Here is a 20618-nt window from a genome sequence, read left to right as displayed (position 1 = left end):
TTTGGCCCAGAACTTGATGCCCTCCTAGAAAAGGCGGGTATCTGCATATCCCGATGCATCCTTCCTTCCAAAGATTCCTAGGGGTGGCGGTAGTCGAGAACAACAGAACCAGACACCTACAGTTTCAGGCTATGCCTTTCGGACTGTCAAGTGCACCAAGAACCTTTACCAAGGTGATGGCAGAAGTGGCCTCATTTATCCGCAAGGAAGAGATTCTTTTCCTGCCGTATCTAGATGACTTCTTAATAATAGTCACGGGAGAAGTGTCAAAATTCCGTTCAGAGAGTGATTCAGATTCTGGAGCATCTGGGATGGATAATCAATGTAAAGAAATCCAGGTTAGAACCTAGCACAAACCAGACATTTTTGGGGTTGCAGCTGGACTCCTTGCAACAGAGGACTTTTCTTCCATTAGAAAAAATAGAGAGTTCAGAACGAAGCCCGGAGAGCTCAGGAAAATCCGAGTATGTCTGTCCGGAAAGGCAATGTCCCTACTAGGGTTAATGACAGCTTGTATTCCAGCAGTACAATGGGCACAGTTTCATTCAAGACAGTTGCAGGAGAACATTTTGGAAATAACAAGACGAAAGGGGATTACCTTGGACTCACAGATGAATCTCTGCAGGAGGACTCTTATCTCCCTCAACTGGTGGATGGAGGTAAAGAATTTGGACCAGGGTATCCCGTGGAATTACCCAGATCCTGTAGTTATTATGACAGATGCCAGCCCATGGGAGTGGGTGGCACATTTCCAGGATCAGTTAAGGCAGGGAAGTTGGTCCCCGTTACAGAGACAATTCTCCTCCAACAGGAAGGAATTAAGAGCAGTGTTATTGGCCTTAAGAGCAGCTCTTCCAGAGATACATCACCAGCATGTCAGGATTATGTCAGACAACAGAACGGTGGTGTCATACCTGAACAGTCAGGGAGGTACAAAATCCTGATCTTTAATGAGGGAGACAGAGTTAATATTCTGGGAGATAAGGATCCATTTAACACACATATCTGCTCTACATATAAGAGGGAGAGAGACCATCCAGGCCGACTTTTTAAGTCGCCATCGCTTAAGACAAGGAGAGTGGTCCCTAGATCCCTTAGTATTTGCGAAAATTGTGGAGTTATGGGGGATCCCGGAAATAGACCTTTTCGCCACCAGGGAGAACAGGCAGGTGGAGAGATTTTGCTCTCTCAGCCCTTACGAATCCCCGTTTGGGGTGGATGCTTTCCTCATGGAATGGAAGTTTCATCTAGGATATGCCTTTCCCCCACTTCAGCTCCTTCCCAGGGTACTCAGGAAAATAAGAGAGGAGAGATCAGACATGATAGTGATCGCCCCTTTTTGGCCAAAGAGGGCATGGTTCTCTCTTCTCAGGTCCATGTCGGTGGTAGAACCGTGGGTTCTTCCCGAGATTCCGAATCTCCTAAGGCAGGGCCCAGTAATGCACCCGGAGGTAGAGTCCCTACATCTTACGGCTTGGAGATTGAAAGGGCGCACTTAATCAAGGAGGGGTTTTCTGAGGCTCTAGTTTCCACAATACTTAAAAGCAGGAAAAAAGTGACTAACACTATTTATGCTAGAATATGGAAAAGATTCTTATCCTTTGCAGGTCTTGACACCAATGTTTGGCCAGAAAAGATTTCTACTAGACAGGTGTTGGAGTTTTTACAACGAGGGTTATCCTTAGGTTTAGCAAAAAGCACTCTGAAGGTTCAGGTTTCAGCCCTCTCAGGATTAAGCGGTAGAAGTCTGGCCATGGATCCCTGGATAGTCAGATTTTTCAGGGCAGTGGATAGGATTGCTCCGGTTAGGGGACCTAGATTTCCTCCCTGGGACTTGAATTTAGTGTTGAAGGCTTTGACTAGTCATCCATTTGAGCCTATCGAGGTTAGTTCGATAAAAATTCTCACTCTAAAGTTGGTTATTCTGATAGCTCTCACTTCTGCGCGAAGAATTAGCGAGATTCAGGCCCTGGAAAAAGAGTAGACTGGGCACACCTTGGATATTGGAAACTACTATTTATTAATTAATGAGTATTTAGGGATTAGAACACCAAAATATAATAGAAGTCACTATCACACTATTGGACAACATACATATTGAGACTTCTGCGTATCAGTGATCGGGATGAAGCTGAACTGGTCACCGCCGCGATGTTGGCAGACCCGACAGCCTCACTCCAGTCCCTGCATAGGCAGAGGGTATAAATTATATAAATATTTGGATTTTAATAAACAACAGTGTATTAACAGTATAATATGATAATAAAATGCAGTGGCAAATAAAATACGGTGTGGTATCGATACAATATAATTCAGGTGACAATATAAGAATTTATGAATATATAAATATATAAAAAAGGAAATTCGTTGATCCTGAGGATTTCCCAATGTCCAAATGGGCCAAGATGCCCACAGGTTCGTTATGGCAATGTAAATGGACAAGGTGATGTTGTAATTAATACCAACATAAAATCACTTGATTTGTTCAGTCATTAGACCAGCGGCGTCCCGCTAGCGGTCTGAAATAAATCCGATAATTGGACAGTAGTACAAATAGGAACGTTCTTACCGATGCTGGAGGTTTCTCGCAATGGAGAGAAACCTCTGCCGTCTGTCGAAACTTGATCCCGGTTTAACTGCAGTCGGGTAGAACTCACAGTGGGTACTATGGATCACCTGTTAGCAGTCGAATCACTGCACGAGGTCCCGCTTGTTTGAGTCCAAATGAAGTATCCCAACCTTCCGGGTAGAGGTTTCAGATCAGCTGTGTTTGGTAACTCGGCTCAGAATTGTTCCTCTATGAAGTCAATGCGGTGCACTCGCATGTAGTAGAATTGGGGGGTCAGACCAGACGCGTTTCGGGGTTAGAGTGTCCCCTTCCGAGATTCAGGCCCTGTCTATTAATCCCCCGTTTATGACCATACGCGAGAATAGGGTAGTATTAAGGCCAGACCCAAAATTCATTCCTAAAGTCCCTTCTAAAGCCAACAGATTACAGGAGAGGGTTCTCCCAGTTTTTTTTTCCAGATCCAAAAAATGAGGATGAAGAAAAATGGCATCTCCTAGATGTGAGAAGGTGCCTGATCCAGTACCTAGAAAAAAACAGGGACTGGAGAAAATCCTCATCTTTAATGGTCTTGCATGCTGGGGCTAGGAAAGGTAATGCTGCCTCTAAGAGTACCATCGCTAGGTGGATTCGAGAGCTAATTTCTTTAGCTTACTCTTGTTCTGGGGCTTCTCCTCTGCTATCCTTGAAAGCTCACTCCTATCCTTAGGGCGGTGTCTACCTCCTGGGCAGAAAGGTCCAGCGTGTCAATTGACCAGATCTCTAGAGCTGCCACTTGGGCTTCTCCATCTACCTTTTATAGGCACTATAGATTGCAGCTTGACTCTATCTCTGACCTCCTTTTTGGTACAAAGGTGTTAGAAGTTGGTACCCACCCTTGAATTCTATGTAATCTCTCTCAGTGGTGATGTCGTGGGGGATGGAAAAATGATGATTACACTTACCGGTAATCGGATTTTCCTGACCCCCCGACAGCACCCGTCTAATTCGCCTCCCTAAGGTGGTGGTTGGTGTTAAAATTTCACGTGGTGAGATGCAAAAAAAAAAAAATTTGATATAGATATAGATATATATATATATATATATATATATATATATATATATATGCATATATCTCTATTAGATATAGATATTGTACTAACCAAAAGGGGAGTCCCTCTCATACTCTGTAAACCCACTGAGGTGGGAGAGTGGCTCCACCTTTTTTATGCTACAGGTTTCCTGTCCATGGAGGCGGAGCCATCTCAGTGGTGCTGTCGTGGGGTCAGGAAAATCCGATTACCGGTAAGTGTAATCATAATTTTCTATGTTAGGAAGTATATTATAAGTATATCACACCCCTCTGTATGTCACACCTATCGATAGCACACCTATACCAGTCCTTAAAAGGACTTTTGTGGCCCTATTATCTAGCGTTTGGTGTCACTAACAGTCTGTTCCTGCTCCACACAGCAACCTCTCTATACATTGTCAAAAAACAGAATGTAAAATGGCTGCCAGATCGGGTTTATTAAAAGAGTAGGGGGTGTGTCCACGTGCTGAAACGTCTCAATTGGCTGTCCTGTTCGACCTAATGGATGTGTCATGGTTCAAAGTTTGGCGCTATGCAAAAAAAAATGGCGCGTACGAATATCGCCATATGTTCGGCGAATCGCAAGCTAGCAAAGTTCGCCGCAAGCGACCGCCGGGCGAACCGCAAGGCCATCTATACTCTCTATGCATAATATGTGTATGGCAGCCTTTTGACTCTGTAATATGTGCTCCCAAACTCACTAAGCTAAGCTGGCTGACACCAGACCCAAGCTAGGCCCAAGCAAGACTGGAGCCCAGTGTCAGACTGGGGAAGACTGAGCCAACCATCCACATCATTTGTACTGAGGCCCACCATCCACATACCTCCCAACCATCCTGGATCCATGTAACGCACCTAGTTGATCAGTTAGGATCTCAACTGCGGAAGCAATGGACATGCACTATTATCCCACTGCCCTTGTTCTTGGCTGTGGGATTCGCGGTTACTCAGTATGTACCCCAGGCGTCTCTCTCAGTCTTGGGCGGAGAGTTTGGGGTAACAAAATCATTTACCGCTATCCATCTATTTAGTATTACTGCTGGAGAGGAAGGTCTCCCAGTATTACAGGAGTCACAAGTTAGTATAAGCTTGTGCACAGTTCAGAGTTAGTATCTAGTATGCAATAGGTTCAGGGTTAGTATATGACATGTCCTCAGTTTAGTATATTATATGCCATAGGTTCAGAGCATGTCCACAGTTTAGTATATAGTATGCAGTAGGCTCAGAACATGTCCACAGTTTAGTATATAGTATGCAGTAGGTTCAGAGTTAGTATAGCATGTCCACAGTTTAGTATATAGTATGCAGTAGGTTCAGAGTTAGTATAGCATGTCCACAGTTTAGTATATAGTATGCAGTAGGTTCAGAGCATGTCCACAGTTTAGTATATAGTATGCAGTAGGTTCAGAGTTAGTATAGCATGTCCACAGTTTAGTATATAGTATGCAGTAGGTTCAGAGCATGTCCACAGTTTAGTATATAGTATGCAGTAGATTCAGAGCATGTCCACAGTTTAGTATATAGTATGCAGTAGGTTCAGAGTTGGTTTGGGAGTATCGTCTCACACCTGTCAGGAACCACCCCACTCAGAGTTCCAGGACATTAATCAGAGCAGGTAACAGGCATATACTTGCGGTTAGTTGGTCCTGGCTAGGAAACCAGCAGTGGGGAAGCCAGTGGCAAGAAGGTAGACAGTCCTTCACGCTGTTGTTAGGGATCCAGGTCTGGATATGTGGACAGAGTCCTCAGATGCAGTGGAGCTAGCAGGGTGCGCACTCCATTAGTGGAACACCCTGCTTAGCACCTGTCTTCTATTTAAGGGCCGGACGGTAAGTGGGCGGAGTCACAGGAGGGCCCAGCAGCCACTGCGTTCCACGCTGGAGCGCAAGCCAGCGTAACAACACAGGCGGTCGCTGCGTTCCACGCTGGAACGCAAGCCAGCGTATCATCGCAGACGGCCGGTGCATTCCACGCTGGAGCGCAAGTCAGCGTATCGTCACAGGGAGCCGCTGTGATCCAGGCTGTACTGTTACAGTACCCCCCCCCTTAAGGGACCCCTCCGGGGTACCCCACTAGGAGAGGGTCGGTTGGGAAATCTTCTATGGAACAATCTTTGGAGTCTGGGAGCATGAACGTTTTGCACATCTTCCCAAGAGTCATCCTGGGGACCATACCCCTTCCATCTAATGAGATACTGGATCTTCCCCCATCTTCTTCTGGAATCAATGAGCTGCTCAACTTCAAATTCTTCTTCTCCTTGGACCTCTATCGGAGGCAAGGGTCGAGGATCACTTGATGGGAACGGCCTAGATCTAAACGGCTTCAGTAGTGACACGTGGAATGTGGGATGTACCTGTAATCGCGGAGGAAGCGTGAGTCTCACCGTGTTGGGGTTAATAATCCTTTCTATCGGAAAAGGACCCAGGAATTGTCTTCCCAATTTCTTGGAAGGTACCCCCAACCGAAGGTTTTTTGTTGATAACCAAACCGAGTCCCCGACCTGGTAGGGAGGACTTTCTCTCCTACGACGGTCGTAGTAACACTTCTGTCTTTCTTTTGCCCGTTGAAGGTTGTCTTTTAGCGTTTTAAGGGTAGTTTGCAAAGTGGTCAGATAATAGTCTGTGGCTGGAACGTTTGTGGGAAGGCTGGTTTGAGGAAGAGACCTAGGGTGAAATCCGTAATTAGCAAAGAATGGAGTATGTAATGTGGAGGAATTCGTAGAATTATTATAGGCGAATTCAGCGAGAGGAAGTAGGCCCTCCCAGTCATCCTGGAGAAATGAGCAGTGACATCTGAGATACTGTTCCAGACACTGATTCACCCTTTCAGTCTGCCCATTAGTTTGGGGGTGATAGGCGGTAGACATTCTGTGGTCGATTTGAAGTCTGGAACAAAGTGCTCTCCAGAATTTGGATACGAATTGCGAACCCCTGTCTGATATGACCTGGCTAGGAATTCCATGTAACTTAATAATATTAGACAGGAATACCACGGCCGTTTCCTTGGAGGAGGGTAACTTCTTGAGGGGCACGAAGTGTGCCATCTTAGTCAGCAAATCCACTACCACCATGATGGTGTTGTTTCCTCTGGAAAGGGGAAGTTCAACTATGAAATCCATCGAGACCCATTCCCAGGGTCTGTTGGCGATGGGAAGACTCATTAGGAGACCATAAGGTCGGTTTCTGTCAGTTTTACATGAGGCACAGGTCTCGCACGTGGAAACGTATTCCTCAATTTGTTTGGTCATCTTTGGCCACCAGAAGTTCCTGCGTATCAGGGTTGTGGTTTTAGCAATGCCGGGATGTCCCGCGAGGGGTAAATCATGGCAAAGTTTGATCACCTGATTGGTGAGGGAGGGTGGTATGTACAGTTGGCTGTCCTTGTAAAGGAGACCCTGTTGGTTCTGCGAAAGACCAGGGGGGGTATTAGCATGGTCATTAATTAGAGCATCCTTGAGCTGGGTTTCCAACGTTAGGGTGGCAAGGACGAGTTTCTTCGGTGGAATGATCCATGTGGGGGCCGTGTCTGAGGTGCGAATTTCAGCCAGTCGTGACAAGGCGTCGGCCTTCCCATTTTTTGAGCCTGGTCGGTATGTAATTTGGAAGTTAAACCTGTCAAAAAAAAAACTCCACCGTACTTGACGGCCTGATAATGTTTTATTGGTTTTCAGTTATTGTAGATTACGGTGATCTGTATAAATTGTGATGGGGTGTATTGATCCTTCAAGTAAATGCCTCCAATTTTCCAGGGAGCACTTTATGGCGAGGAGTTCCTTTTCGCCTATGGGGTAATTGAATTCGGCGGTATTTAGCGTCCGGGAGTAGAACCCGATAGGATGTAACGGAGTTGAAAAAGAGCTTCGCTGGGACAGAACAGCTCCTATGGCTGCCTGGGATGCGTCTACTTCCAGCACGTAGTGATGGTTCGGATTTGGGAGAGTCAGTATCGGTGCCGTAGTGAACCTGTTCTTTAATAACTCAAACGCTGATTGGGCGTCCTTGGACCAAACGAACTTCGTGTTGACACTAGTTAAGCGGGTTAGTGGTTTAGTGGTAGCGGAGAAATCTTTAATGAATTTCCTATAGAAGTTTGAGAACCCCAGGAACCGTTGAAGAGCTTTCCTGGAATCCGGAATCGGCCAATTTTGGATGCAAGTGATTTTTGAGGGATCCATCTGGATTCCTTTGGGTGAAATTATGTATCCGAGGAAGGGAAGAGAGGTAGTCTCGAATACACATTTTTCCTGTTTGACGTATAAGCGATGAACACTTAACCGTGCAAGAACCCAGCGGACATGTTTCCTGTGATCGTGTAAGTTATCGGAATACACTAGTATATCATCAAGATAGATGATTACACATACAACCAGTAGATCCCTAAAGATGTCGTTAATAAAATTTTGGAATGTGGCAGGGGCGTTGCACAACCCGAAGGGCATCACTGTATACTCGAAGAGACCATACCGAGTGCGGAAAGCTGTCTTCCATTCATCACCTTTTCTGATCCTAATTAAGTTGTATGCGCCTCTCAAATCCAGCTTGGTGTAGATTGTTGCTGTTTGTAATCTTTCTATGAGTTTGGATATTAGTGGCAGGGGGTACCGATTTTTGATTGTTACTTTGTTCAAGGCTCTGTAATCTATAATGGGCCTTAGGCTTGAGTCTTTGTTTCTCACAAAGAACATCCCTGCTGCTGCCGGGGAGGTTGAAGGCTGAATAAAACCTTTTCGTAAGTTCTCTTCTAGGTACTGTTTGAGGTGAACAAGTTCTGGTTGCCTAGCTGGAGATGTTGTATAGTCACATTGAGGGTCTCCACCCTCTTAGTGAGGGTGACGAGGTGACCTGCAACCTCCGCTGGATCCATGTGGGTTCCACTAATATGTAACGCACCTAGTTGATCAGTTAGGATCTCAACTGCGGAAGCAATGGACATGCACTATTATCCCACTGCCCTTGTTCTTGGCTGTGGGATTCGCGGTTACTCAGTATGTACCCCAGGCGTCTCTCTCAGTCTTGGGCGGAGAGTTTGGGGTAACAAAATCATTTACCGCTATCCATCTATTTAGTATTACTGCTGGAGAGGAAGGTCTCCCAGTATTACAGGAGTCACAAGTTAGTATAAGCTTGTGCACAGTTCAGAGTTAGTATCTAGTATGCAATAGGTTCAGGGTTAGTATATGACATGTCCTCAGTTTAGTATATTGTATGCCATAGGTTCAGAGCATGTCCACAGTTTAGTATATAGTATGCAGTAGGTTCAGAATATGTCCACAGTTTAGTATATAGTATGCAGTAGGTTCAGAGTTAGTATAGCATGTCCACAGTTTAGTATATAGTATGCAGTAGGTTCAGAGTTAGTATAGCATGTCCACAGTTTAGTATATAGTATGCAGTAGGTTCAGAGCATGTCCACAGTTTAGTATATAGTATGCAGTAGGTTCAGAGTTAGTATAGCATGTCCACAGTTTAGTATATAGTATGCAGTAGGTTCAGAGCATGTCCACAGTTTAGTATATAGTATGCAGTAGATTCAGAGCATGTCCACAGTTTAGTATATAGTATGCAGTAGGTTCAGAGTTGGTTTGGGAGTATCGTCTCACACCAGTCAGGAACCACCCCACTCAGAGTTCCAGGACATTAATCAGAGCAGGTAACAGGCATATACTTGCGGTTAGTTGGTCCTGGCTAGGAAGCCAGCAGTGGGGAAGCCAGTGGCAAGAAGGTAGACAGTCCTTCACGCTGTTGTTAGGGATCCAGGTCTGGATATGTGGACAGAGTCCTCAGATGCAGTGGAGCTAGCAGGGTGCGCACTCCATTAGTGGAACACCCTGTTTAGCACCTGCCTTCTATTTAAGGGCCGGACAGTAAGTGGGCGGAGTCACAGGAGGGCCCAGCAGCCACTGCGTTCCACGCTGGAGCGCAAGCCAGCGTAACAACACATGCGGTCGCTGCGTTCCACGCTGGAACGCAAGCCAGCGTATCATCGCAGACGGCCGGTGCGTTCCACGCTGGAGCGCAAGTCAGCGTATCGTCACAGGGAGCCGCTGTGATCCAGGCTGTACTGTTACAATCCAGCAGGACAGTCCTGGATTTCAGTGGCTGTCCTGCGGTCTCGTTACGGGGGAGGTATGTCCTGCTTTCTGGCAGCTGTCCCTGCGTCCATAGGAGCAGAGACAGCTGCCTGTAATAATGAAGCAAGAGCCATCCTTCGGCTCCCTGGTCCATCATTCCTCCTCCCTGCCGGCGCTCAACACTGCAGGTCTGGGAAAGGGGTGGGGCAGGGGGCAGAGTCGGCCGGGAGCTCCATGTGTCCTGCTGTTGGTGTTGCTGCTGCTGCGGAACGAGGCAAGTATGTGGAGTTTATTATTTTTACTGCCTGTGAAAAAGGACGCGATTAGATACTGACACCAGCGCCGGAAAGGCGCATGCGTCACGCATCTCCAGTGATGTCACAGGCACCGAGCTATGACTATAGCGGATCCCGGGCTTGAGGTAGGAGGGCACAGATGATGTAGACACGCTCCCCATGTAAGATAGCTACAGCGATTGGCTGATACTAACAGCAAGTGAAACCGAGGGCTTAAAATGCCCAGACCCCGCCCCCAACATTGAACCTGTGAGTTTCCCCTGAAGACGCCGAATCACTCGGCGAAACATGTAGGGAAGCAGGCTTCAGATTTTAGGCAGGAAGGCTATGTAGGGATTTGCAATCGATGTATGTGAGCACTTAGTGTGCGGCTCAAACCCTTTGGGGGTGACATTAGTTCAGTGCTTCTCAATTATTTTCTGTCATGCCCCCCCTAGGAAGAAGAAAACATTTCGCGCCCCCCCGCGCGACTGTAAATAGTATCATTTGTCTATAAAATTGTTATAAGTACACCTCTGCATAACACTGTGTCCTTATTAACGTATAAGAGAATAAAAAAAGAAATGTGGATCGGACGCACACTTATGGGGGGATCTGTGGATGACGGACACTTATGGGGGGATCTGTGGATGACGGACACTTATGGGGGGATCTGTGGATGACGGACACCTTTGGGGGGATCTGTGGATGACGGACACTTACGGGGGGATCTGTGGATGACGGACACTTATGGGGGGATCTGTGGATGATGGACACTTATGGGGGGATCTGTGGATGACGGACACTTACGGGGGGATCTGTGGATGACGGACACTTACGGGGGGATCTGTGGATGACGGACACTTATGGGGGGGAACTGTGGATGACGGACACTTATGGGGGGATCTGTGGATGACGGACACTTACGGGGGGATCTGTGGATGACGGACACTTATGGGGGGATCTGTGGATGACGGACACTTATGGGGGGATCTGTGGATGACGGACACTTATGGGGGGATCTGTGGATGACGGACACTTATGGGGGGATCTGTGGATGACGGACACTTATGGGGGATCTGTGGATGACGGACACTTATGGGGGGATCTGTGGATGACGGACACTTATGGGGGGGATCTGTGGATGACGGACACTTATGGGGGGATCTGTGGATGACGGACACTTATGGGGGGATCTGTGGATGACGGACACTTATGGGGGGGATCTGTGGCTGGCACTGTTACAGGGGGATCTGTGGCTGGCACTGTTACAGGGGGATCTGTGGCTGGCACTGTTATATATGTGCCATCCACAGACCCCCCACCCCATAACAGTGCCATCCACAGTGCCCCCCCCAGCCCATAACAGTGCCATCCACAGACCCCCACCCCTTAACTGTGCCATCCACAGATTCCGTGTGCCCGCCGCCGCCGGTTAAAGTTATTAAACATGCCCCCCTCACTCCTAATAGTACCGTATATCCGAATTTCTTCTGTATAATGCCGGCAGGCGGGCCGGGCGGCCAGCGCGTCCCTCAGTGACATCACTTGTCTGCGCCGCCTGCTTCATTCATAAAGCAGGCGGCGCAGGCACGTGACATCACTGAGGGACGCACCAGCCGCCCGGCCTGCCTGCCGGCATTATACAGAAGAAATTCGCACACCCCAAAGGCCGGCCCTGAACGACCCCCCTTTACGGAGCCTGGCGCCCCCCCTGGGGGGCGCGCCCCACTATTTGAGAAGCACTGCATTAGTTGAAGAAGTGAATCACATCTGAGTATTAAAGACTGTATCCCGTTCATAACCTACTCCTGATAGTTTTAATCTTTTGATCCCAAGATGTACATGTTCATTTTAGTAATTATAATAAAGATTAGTTTTAATGTACTGTCGGTAAGGTTGCAACAACACGCTAAGGTCCTAGAGACCACCTGATTACTATTTTTCTCTCCTCAAAGAATAGCGTGGCAACCTCCTGTGGGATCCATTTGTTTGTTAATAGTAGCAAATCTACTTCCATAGCTCACTCCTCCAGGGTGACCAGTGACAACCTGCTACAGCAAGTATTCAAGGGGATTAGTATATTTTATTCAAGTCAAAGGATAGCAAACGGCCATACTCAAAGGCTTCTCAGGCACCTTTGCAATTAGGTGTAGGACACAGCATCCACACCTCCAGTTTAAATCCTGAGGACAGTCAGGGCAACTGTCAGAAAAGCACTGGAAATAGAGGTTCAAGGATTTTGAAAGCCACCTTTAATTCAGGTTAGAATAAGGCGAGAGTTAATACCAGCCTAAGACTTTTTATACTTCAAAAGCCTAGTCTGAATCAGTAGCTTTCATATGTATTAAGGCATTTGCCTGGATTTGTGGGAGGGGCTGAGGTCCGCCTCCAGCCTATTTAGGGCATCCCCCTTACCTGGCTCCTGCACCGTCTGAGGTCTGAGCTTTGTGAGAGGAAGTCGCTTGTTGGAGTTCTGAGGAATTTACCTACGAGCCGCTGATTTTCTGAGAGCCTTTTTTCGTCGCCGTCTGGTTCTGGTTTTGGAGCATTGCTGTTCTTTTCCCAGCTTCACTCGGTTCACTGTGGGTCGCGTTTGCCCGTCAAACTGTGAGTTATTTCGTACGGGTCAGCAGGGCCTCACGGTTGCCCCAGTACCGGTTTATCTCATTTCATCAAGGCGCACTAATGTCATGGTTCATACAAGTCACCATCATTCATTTCTGTCACACCTGTTCATACGTTCTCATCCACGATTTGCACCATCATTCTGGTCACACTCTGGCAGCAGGCGGCAATGGTTCCTGGTTTAAAACCCCCTCTTTTTTCTGATGTTCTTTCACACGCTGCATTCATGTCACGGCTGCCCAGTCACCAGCAGCTCATTTCTCAGGCCCTCTGTCATCTCCCCACAGGACCGTTACGCCGGCCAGCAACCTGCTAATCTCAGCCCACTACCCGGTCTGGTTCACCCCAAACATCATGTACATCACAAGGGCAGCTGCGGTGCACCCCCCCCCCCCATTCACTTCACTTTCTCTAGCGATCGTCCCCTCCCCGTCGCCTCCTGCCTGTTGCCGCTCCGCCTGCCGCGCGGCCGATGGCGCCCGACCGCGTCCTGGGGCCTGGTCTGCGCATGCGCGGCCGGGGTTCTGCGCATGCGCGGCGATTTCGTCGGCGCATGCGCAGTGTCCCGACGACTCCGGACACATATGTTCAAATACATGGATTTCCCTGGCTCCATGTCACCCCCCCCCCCGGTCAATCACGGGCGCAGTCGCGGGGGCCAGAGGCGGTGATACCGCACACCCCCACCCCCCCCCCTCTCCTCCCATTTATTTACCATGCACTGGGCTCACCGCGGCCGAAACATCCCCTCACCACCTCCTGGCTGGTACCGCTCCCCCTGCCGGCCGCATCCTTGGTGCGTGGTCTGCGCGTGCGCGGCCGGGGTTCTGCGCATGCGCGGCTATTCCGTCGGCGCATGCGCGGTGTCCCGGCGGCCGTGCGCGCGGCGCTTGTGTTCGGGGGGCCGCCGTCGGGCAGCACTGATTCTTCCCAGCCCCCACATGTCACTCCTCAGTCACACCCCCCCCCGGTCATTCATGTGCGCAGTCGTGGGGGCCAGCAGCAGTACAACCACACAATCTCCCCCCCCCCCCCCCTCTTCCATTCATTACCTGCACTGGGCTCACCATGGCCGTAACGTCCCCTCACCACCTGCTGCCTGGTTGCCGCTCCCCCTGCCGCGCGGCCGCCCGCGTCCTGGGGCCTGTTCTGCGCGTGCGCGGCCGGGGTTCTGCGCATGCGCGACGGCATGTCGGCGCATGCGCGGTGTCCCGGCGGCCGTGCGCGCGGCATCTGTGTCCGGGGGGGCCGCCGCCGGGCGGCAGGGGAGGCCACAGCATGCCCCCCTTGTTACACATTCCCCAGGAGCCCCAATAAAGACAGGGAAACACATCACACCCATGAAATAAACAAACAGGGAATCATGAGCAGGCCCCTCTTGGCCAAAATCGTACATGATCTCACCATGCTGATCGCCGGAGGGGCATAGACTTCCCATCCGCATTCAGCTACAAGTGACTGTCTCCAACGGGGTCGTCACCTTTTTCACAACCATGTTCAAAAAAAAAAAAAAAAAATAATAATATATATTTTGCTTCATATTCAATAAACATGTGGGAATTGCGGGGGCACGGTCCAGAATGTTCCAAAAAAAAAAAAAAAAAGAGGAAAATATTTTGCAGGCGCACACTTTCCGCCAGCCCATGGCCACGGCACGCACTGGTCTCGTTCACATCAGGCGCAAGCTATCATTTCATGTGTAACCGCCATGATCCTCCCGGTCATACATATGTACCACATGCATTTACGCTTTTCATCACGCTATGTCATGTTTACCCTCCCCCTTATTGTTTAGGCGGTCAACCTATACTGTTTTACACTACCGTGTATCCGGAGAATTTTTCTTGGTACCAGGTACGTTCACCTGCTCATTTACCAAAATCTTCCTTACATTTCGGATGGTCCCGTTAGGGTCAGCGTGCTGGCTTTAGGGGCACGATCATCCCACTAGGTAACCCCCCCCCCCTTTCTTGGCTTCGCCGACAGTTAGTGGTCCCGCGAGGCCGACACCCCGCCTCAAACGTACGGAGGCACCTGCCCAACGCGCCACCTCGTTAGTAAGCCGCCTCGCATGTTGCATAGAGAGGGCCTCACCTGTCACTCCCTTCCCCTAGTCCTGTCTTACAGTCACCGAGAGGCCAACGCTCCTGCCACTACCACGAGTGGCCTCATTACCCCCTCGCGCCAAATCATAGGTAGAGCCTCTCAAAGCCGCTTGGCAATTAGCAGGGCCTCATCTGTCACCATGCAAGTGTAATTTTTTCGCCATTTGGCCTAGCTAGCCAGCACGATCCTGCATGGCCTCAAATTAATCAACTTTTTTTTATTATAGTATGTCGCTGGATGGGTTGGGAAACTTCTCCCTACCTGGCACCCCTGCTAGATCTGTCACTGCCACTTCGGGAGACGATCTAGCCAGTCCAGCGTCCATCCGGTCCTGGACAATTCCTCGCATCACGGCGGAGTTGAGGAAACGGCATGTTCCCTTCCCCGCCACGGCTAGGAAAGCGGAGCTGTTCCGGCTGTTACGCGCTTCAACCGATACTAGCGATGCGGGGCAAGGACCCAGCCAGTCCGGCACCGGGGACATCCATGCCATGCTGGCCTCTCTGATGACATCCATGTCAACAATCAACGCCAGGCTGGAGAGGCTGGAAACGGTCACCACGACCCTCTCCTTGGCGGGTCCGCCACCGGCGGCATCACCGGCACCGGTCGGTTTGCCGGTGGTCACACCATCCACTAACGTGGAGGACCGGGAAGTCAACCCGGCGCATATGATTCCTGAGCACTTGAAACGGGATATCCTGGAAGGTAAGGATATAAACCTGGCCTCCCTTCTGATTGCCTCCCAGGACGTGGTCGAAAACACGACGTACGCCTATGACGAGGTGTCAGTTGTGGTCAAGTCCAGGGATGCCCGGCTCAACAGGAAATTGACCATTCCCGAATTCGTGCTGGCCTTCGGAATCTACAGAGAGGTCATCTGTGCGGTCTACCCCAACAGAAGGGAGGAATTCGACCTCTACTTACACAAACTGGTGGATTTGGGCAACAAATACGGAGGGTCAGCGTTTTATGACTATCACAGGTCTTTTTCGGCAAAGGTGGCAGGGGCTTTCTCCCAGTACGGAGTCCGCTCCAACTGGGCGAGGATCGACACGGTCATTTTTTGTCGCCACTTCGCAGGCCTTAGGACCCCAGCCTGTGCGCACTGCTCCTCCACGGCCCACACCACCAATTTCTGCCCGAACACGTCGGTCAGACAGGGCCCCTCCCAGGCAGCTGGTCCCTCCGGGGTCCCGGAGAGACTGGCCCGGGACAAACTGGGTCGGCCGATCAAATTTCTAGGCAAATCGATGATTTGCAATAATTTCAATGAGGGGTCCTGTAATTATAACGGATGTAAATTGTTACACATATGCACCAAATGTTTCCGGGCACATGCCAAGTCCATGTGTCCAAATAAAATGTTTACCAAACCGTATCTAACGACCATCAACATGCCAGTTTTTACCGCGCTCATGTCGCAACACCCCTCCAGGCATCTGTCAGATTTCCTCGTTTCAGGATTGACAGAAGGATTTCACACGGGCATCCTGTATATGCCAACAGGCACCCTGGAATGTCCCAATCTTTTATCCGCTCTACACAACCCCACCGCCATTGACGCCCTCATAGCCCAAGAGGTAACAGAGGGTTTTGTGCTAGGTCCTTTCAAAACTCCCCCATTCGCCACATGGCGCACCAACCCCATTGGCGTCGTCACTGGGAAATCTTCCCAGAAACAGAGGCTCATCATTGACCTATCGGCACCTCACGGGACGGGCAACCCCAGTCTCAACTCCCTCATTCCCTCGGAGGAATTCTCTCTGCAGTATACCACCATAGATCACGCCATCACGGCCATCAGTCAAGCAGGGGTGGGGGCATGGCTCAGCAAAACCGACATCGCCAACGCCTTCAAATTACTTCCGATTCACCCTACACTGTGGCACCTGCATGGCATCAAGTGGTCTGGGGATTATTATTTTTTCTCCCGATTGACCTTCGGGTCCAAAAGCAGCCCGGCCATCTTCGACGTGTTTGCGGAAGCATTATGCTGGTTGCTATTGAATATAGCAAGGTGCCCGCTGGTTTTACATTACCTTGATGACTTCCTATTGGTGGAAGAAAACACTTCCCCTCCTTCCAGCCTCAGAGCCACCATCAAGCTGTTCAAGGAACTGGGGGTCCCCCTCTCCACCAAGAAGACAGAGGGGCCGGACACGATCATCACCTTCCTGGGTATCCAGTTGGATTCAGCTTCGATGCAAGCCAGTTTGCCGTCCGGGAAGATCCAGGACATCCTCACCCACATAGACGGCTATCTTCAACTCGGCACCTGCAACCGCAGAGAACTACAGTCCCTGCTGGGCTCCCTGAACTTTGCCATGCGCATCATACCCCAGGGTCGCTCGTTTATTTCACGGCTTCTGCACCTCTTCCCCTTGTTCCTACACGACTCGCACAGATTGTCCCTGGATGCCCACGCTGCGGCGGATCTGGGTATGTGGAGGAGATTTCTGTCCACCTGGAATGGTAGGAGCTTGTTTCTCCCTCAGCTGTCGGACTCTTCCCCCTCTATCTGGTCAGATGCGGCATCTACCACAGGCTTTGCGGCCATATTTGGGGACGATTGGCTGTGGGGCAGCTGGCCTCCTGAGGTCCAGGGTCTGGAAGGATTCTCCACTACCTCAGCGCTTTTTGAGATCTATCCCATCGTAGCGGCTGCCGTGGCGTGGGGTCATTTATGGGCAAATCTGGCGGTCCGCTGCTACTCGGACAACCAAGCAACCTGCCAGATTATAAATAAAGGTCGTTCCAAATCCCTCACAATCATGAGGTTCATGCGAAGACTTACTTGGCTGGCCGCCTGCAACAATTTTTCCTGCATTGTTTCCATGTCCCAGGGGTGTGCAATTCGGCTGCTGACAATTTATCTCGCTTCAAATTTCAGGCTTTTCATCAGGATCTCCCATCAGCATCACCCACTGCCTCCAGCACCCCGTCATTTCAGCAACTCATTCTGGACTAGAGGCCATCATGCGGCATAGCCAGTCTTTGTCCCACTTTTCACTATCAGTCAATACACATAGAGCATACAACAGAGCATTCACGCTGTTCAACAGATTCCTGGTAGAACACAACATCACGCACCCTTTCATCATGACGTCTGTTTTGGGATTTGCTTCCTTTTGCCACCTCAAACTAAAAATGTCATACAACACCATCAAACTGTATCTTACTGGCATTCAACATCATATGCTAATCTTGCACCCTAACTACACCAGCTTCATGGCCTCCCACCAAATCAAAACAATACTCAGAGGCATTCAGAAGACGGAACCCGCACGTCCAGCCCAAAGGCTGCCCATCAACAGTCATGTTTTCAAGGCATTATCCGACCTGCTGGACGCCACGCCTTTTGATACGAATACCAACGCGGTCATCAAAGCTGCTATTTACTTGGCCTTCTACGGGTTCCTGAGGCCCGGGGAATTCACTACCACCTCCGCATCCCAAACCTCATCTTGTCTTCTTGTCTCCCACTTATCTAAACACCTGGATCACTACGTCCTGACCTTACCTCACTCCAAGAGTAGTCAGCGTTCACCTGTCAACATCTCATATTACCCCACGCACAACAAATGGTGTCCGGTGAGGGTGCTGGACACATACAGTCAGCTTCACAGGTTCCTACCCTCTCAACCGCTACTTCAACTTCATGGATCGGTGCTCACCACGACCACCTTCATGATCCATGTCAGATCATTTCTCACCCAACTGGGCCTGGACGCGGCCAACTACTCGGGGCACTCCTTTCGCATCGGAGCTGCATCCACGGCCTCCAGTGCCAACATCCCTGCCCATGTTATCAAGAAATTGGGACGCTGGAAGTCGTCCGCTTACGCACGATACATTCCCAATCCAGCGCAAGAGTTAAGGGTGGCTTTCCAAAGCATGTCGGGTTGAGCTGTTTACATGTTTTATTGGTTACAAATAAACTGGTTTATTTCCATTTTTGCCCTCTTCTTTCTTAGGCCTACCTCGTCCTCGGTTTCGGCACACCACAACCGACTGCATTTCTTTCCCTGCTTCCCAGGGCTCTTCTCTGTACTACCGTAAGCACCTAACACAAGTATTAAGGCATTTGCCTGGATTTGTGGGAGGGGCTGAGGTCCGCCTCCAGCCTATTTAGGGCATCCCCCTTACCTGGCTCCTGCACCGTCTGAGGTCTGAGCTTTGTCCCTCCCACCACTCCACTCATTTACAACTCATTTCTTTTATGTCTTTTCCTTGGGTGGGCCCTCTTCTTTCTTAGGCCTACCTCGTCCTCGGTTTCGGCACACCACAACCGACTGCATTTCTTTCCCTGCTTCCCAGGGCTCTTCTCTGTACTACCGTAAGCACCTAACACAAATATAAAAGACAAAGAGCCTGTTTTATCTGAGGAATTACAATATCCTACCCCCGTATGCATGAGAGACTGTATTTCATACTTGGATGTACTAAAAACTGTATTTCATATCTGGATGTACTAGAGACTGTTTTATACTTGGATATAACCGTTACCAGGAGCAACGTTCAGTAAAAGTTATAATTTGGATTGCACCATCCTTGTCTCAGTCTCAAATACCTCAGTTAACACTACAGTAAATGGTTGTACCACCATAAAAGGTACTAGCGTCATGACTACAAGGGACCTTGCATAGACACATTAATACAGACCATCAAGGGCACCTCGAACCACCATCTGGCCTGTGTCCCTTACACCAGAGTGTGCCCCAGAGAATTTCAGAATGTGCCGTTCTCCTCATCACTTATGCGAGCCTGCCCAGGGACGACATAACCGTGAGTAACCAGAACTGTATTTACCTCGACCCACCTAATTCTCACACCGTGACCTCACATATAATTCCCCTGTCGGTCTGGCATACTGCACATCCAGTAAAAAATATTAAATTTCCTATGTATATATATTCAGCTTTGTACAGTTTTCAATCAGCAATCCACTGTCATGTATCAATGTGGCTGAGGTTACATTTCTTTCAAGCTGTATAGTGCATCTCCCACACGAACATCCATATATATATGTCAGGATTTCTGCAGCACTACACAAGATGAATGTAAAAATATGAATTTTATTCACCTATCTCATTGCGAAGTTACAATCCTGTCACAGGACTTTTATCAAGCAGAGTTAGGGCTCATGTGAGTAAGTGCTCAGTGACCGTGCTGTGGATTGCTTGAATGGGGTCCGCAATCCGCATGCACTACTTTTTTGCTGAACGGGAACATGGAACCTCACAGGAAGCACTCCGTAGTGGTTCCGTTCCGCATCGCATCTCCTAATTTGTGGACCCATTCTAGTGAACGGGTTCGCATCCGTGATGCAGAATTCACATGGCTAGTGCCCCGTGTACTGCGGACCTGCCATATGCGGGCCACAATCTGGCCACGGCGGGGCAACGGTCATGGGCATAAGCCCTTAGGCCTACATCAAACTTCAGTGATTTAGGCCTCATGCACACGACAGTATTTGCAGCTTGAATGCGAACCCATTCACTTCAATGGGGCTGCAAAAGATGCGGACAGCACACAGAGATGCGGACAGCACTCTGTGTGCTGTCTGCACCCGTTCCTCTGCTCAGTGGTCCGCAAAAAAAAATAACCTGTCCTGTTCTTGTTCGTTTTGCTGACAAGAATAAGCAGTTATATCAATGGCTGTCTGCGCTGTTCCGCAAATTGCGGAACGCATGTAAGAGGCAGCCCTGAATCAGCCAGCAGCATTTGCAGCACTTATATCTATGCAGACTGTCATGTTTCCCCCCAGCCACCAGAGGTCACTGTGACTAAACAGGAACCTGAGTTGTGCTGGCCAGAGGCTAAGAGTTATTTTTTTCCCCGGGCTGTTGCAGAAGTTTCTGGGGCCTTGCTGAGATAACAGGGAGAGATGGACTGCTG

Source organism: Bufo bufo, chromosome 8 (assembly GCF_905171765.1).
Source record: "Bufo bufo chromosome 8, aBufBuf1.1, whole genome shotgun sequence".
Taxonomy (NCBI): domain Eukaryota; kingdom Metazoa; phylum Chordata; class Amphibia; order Anura; family Bufonidae; genus Bufo; species Bufo bufo.
This window is presented reverse-complemented; position numbering follows the sequence as displayed.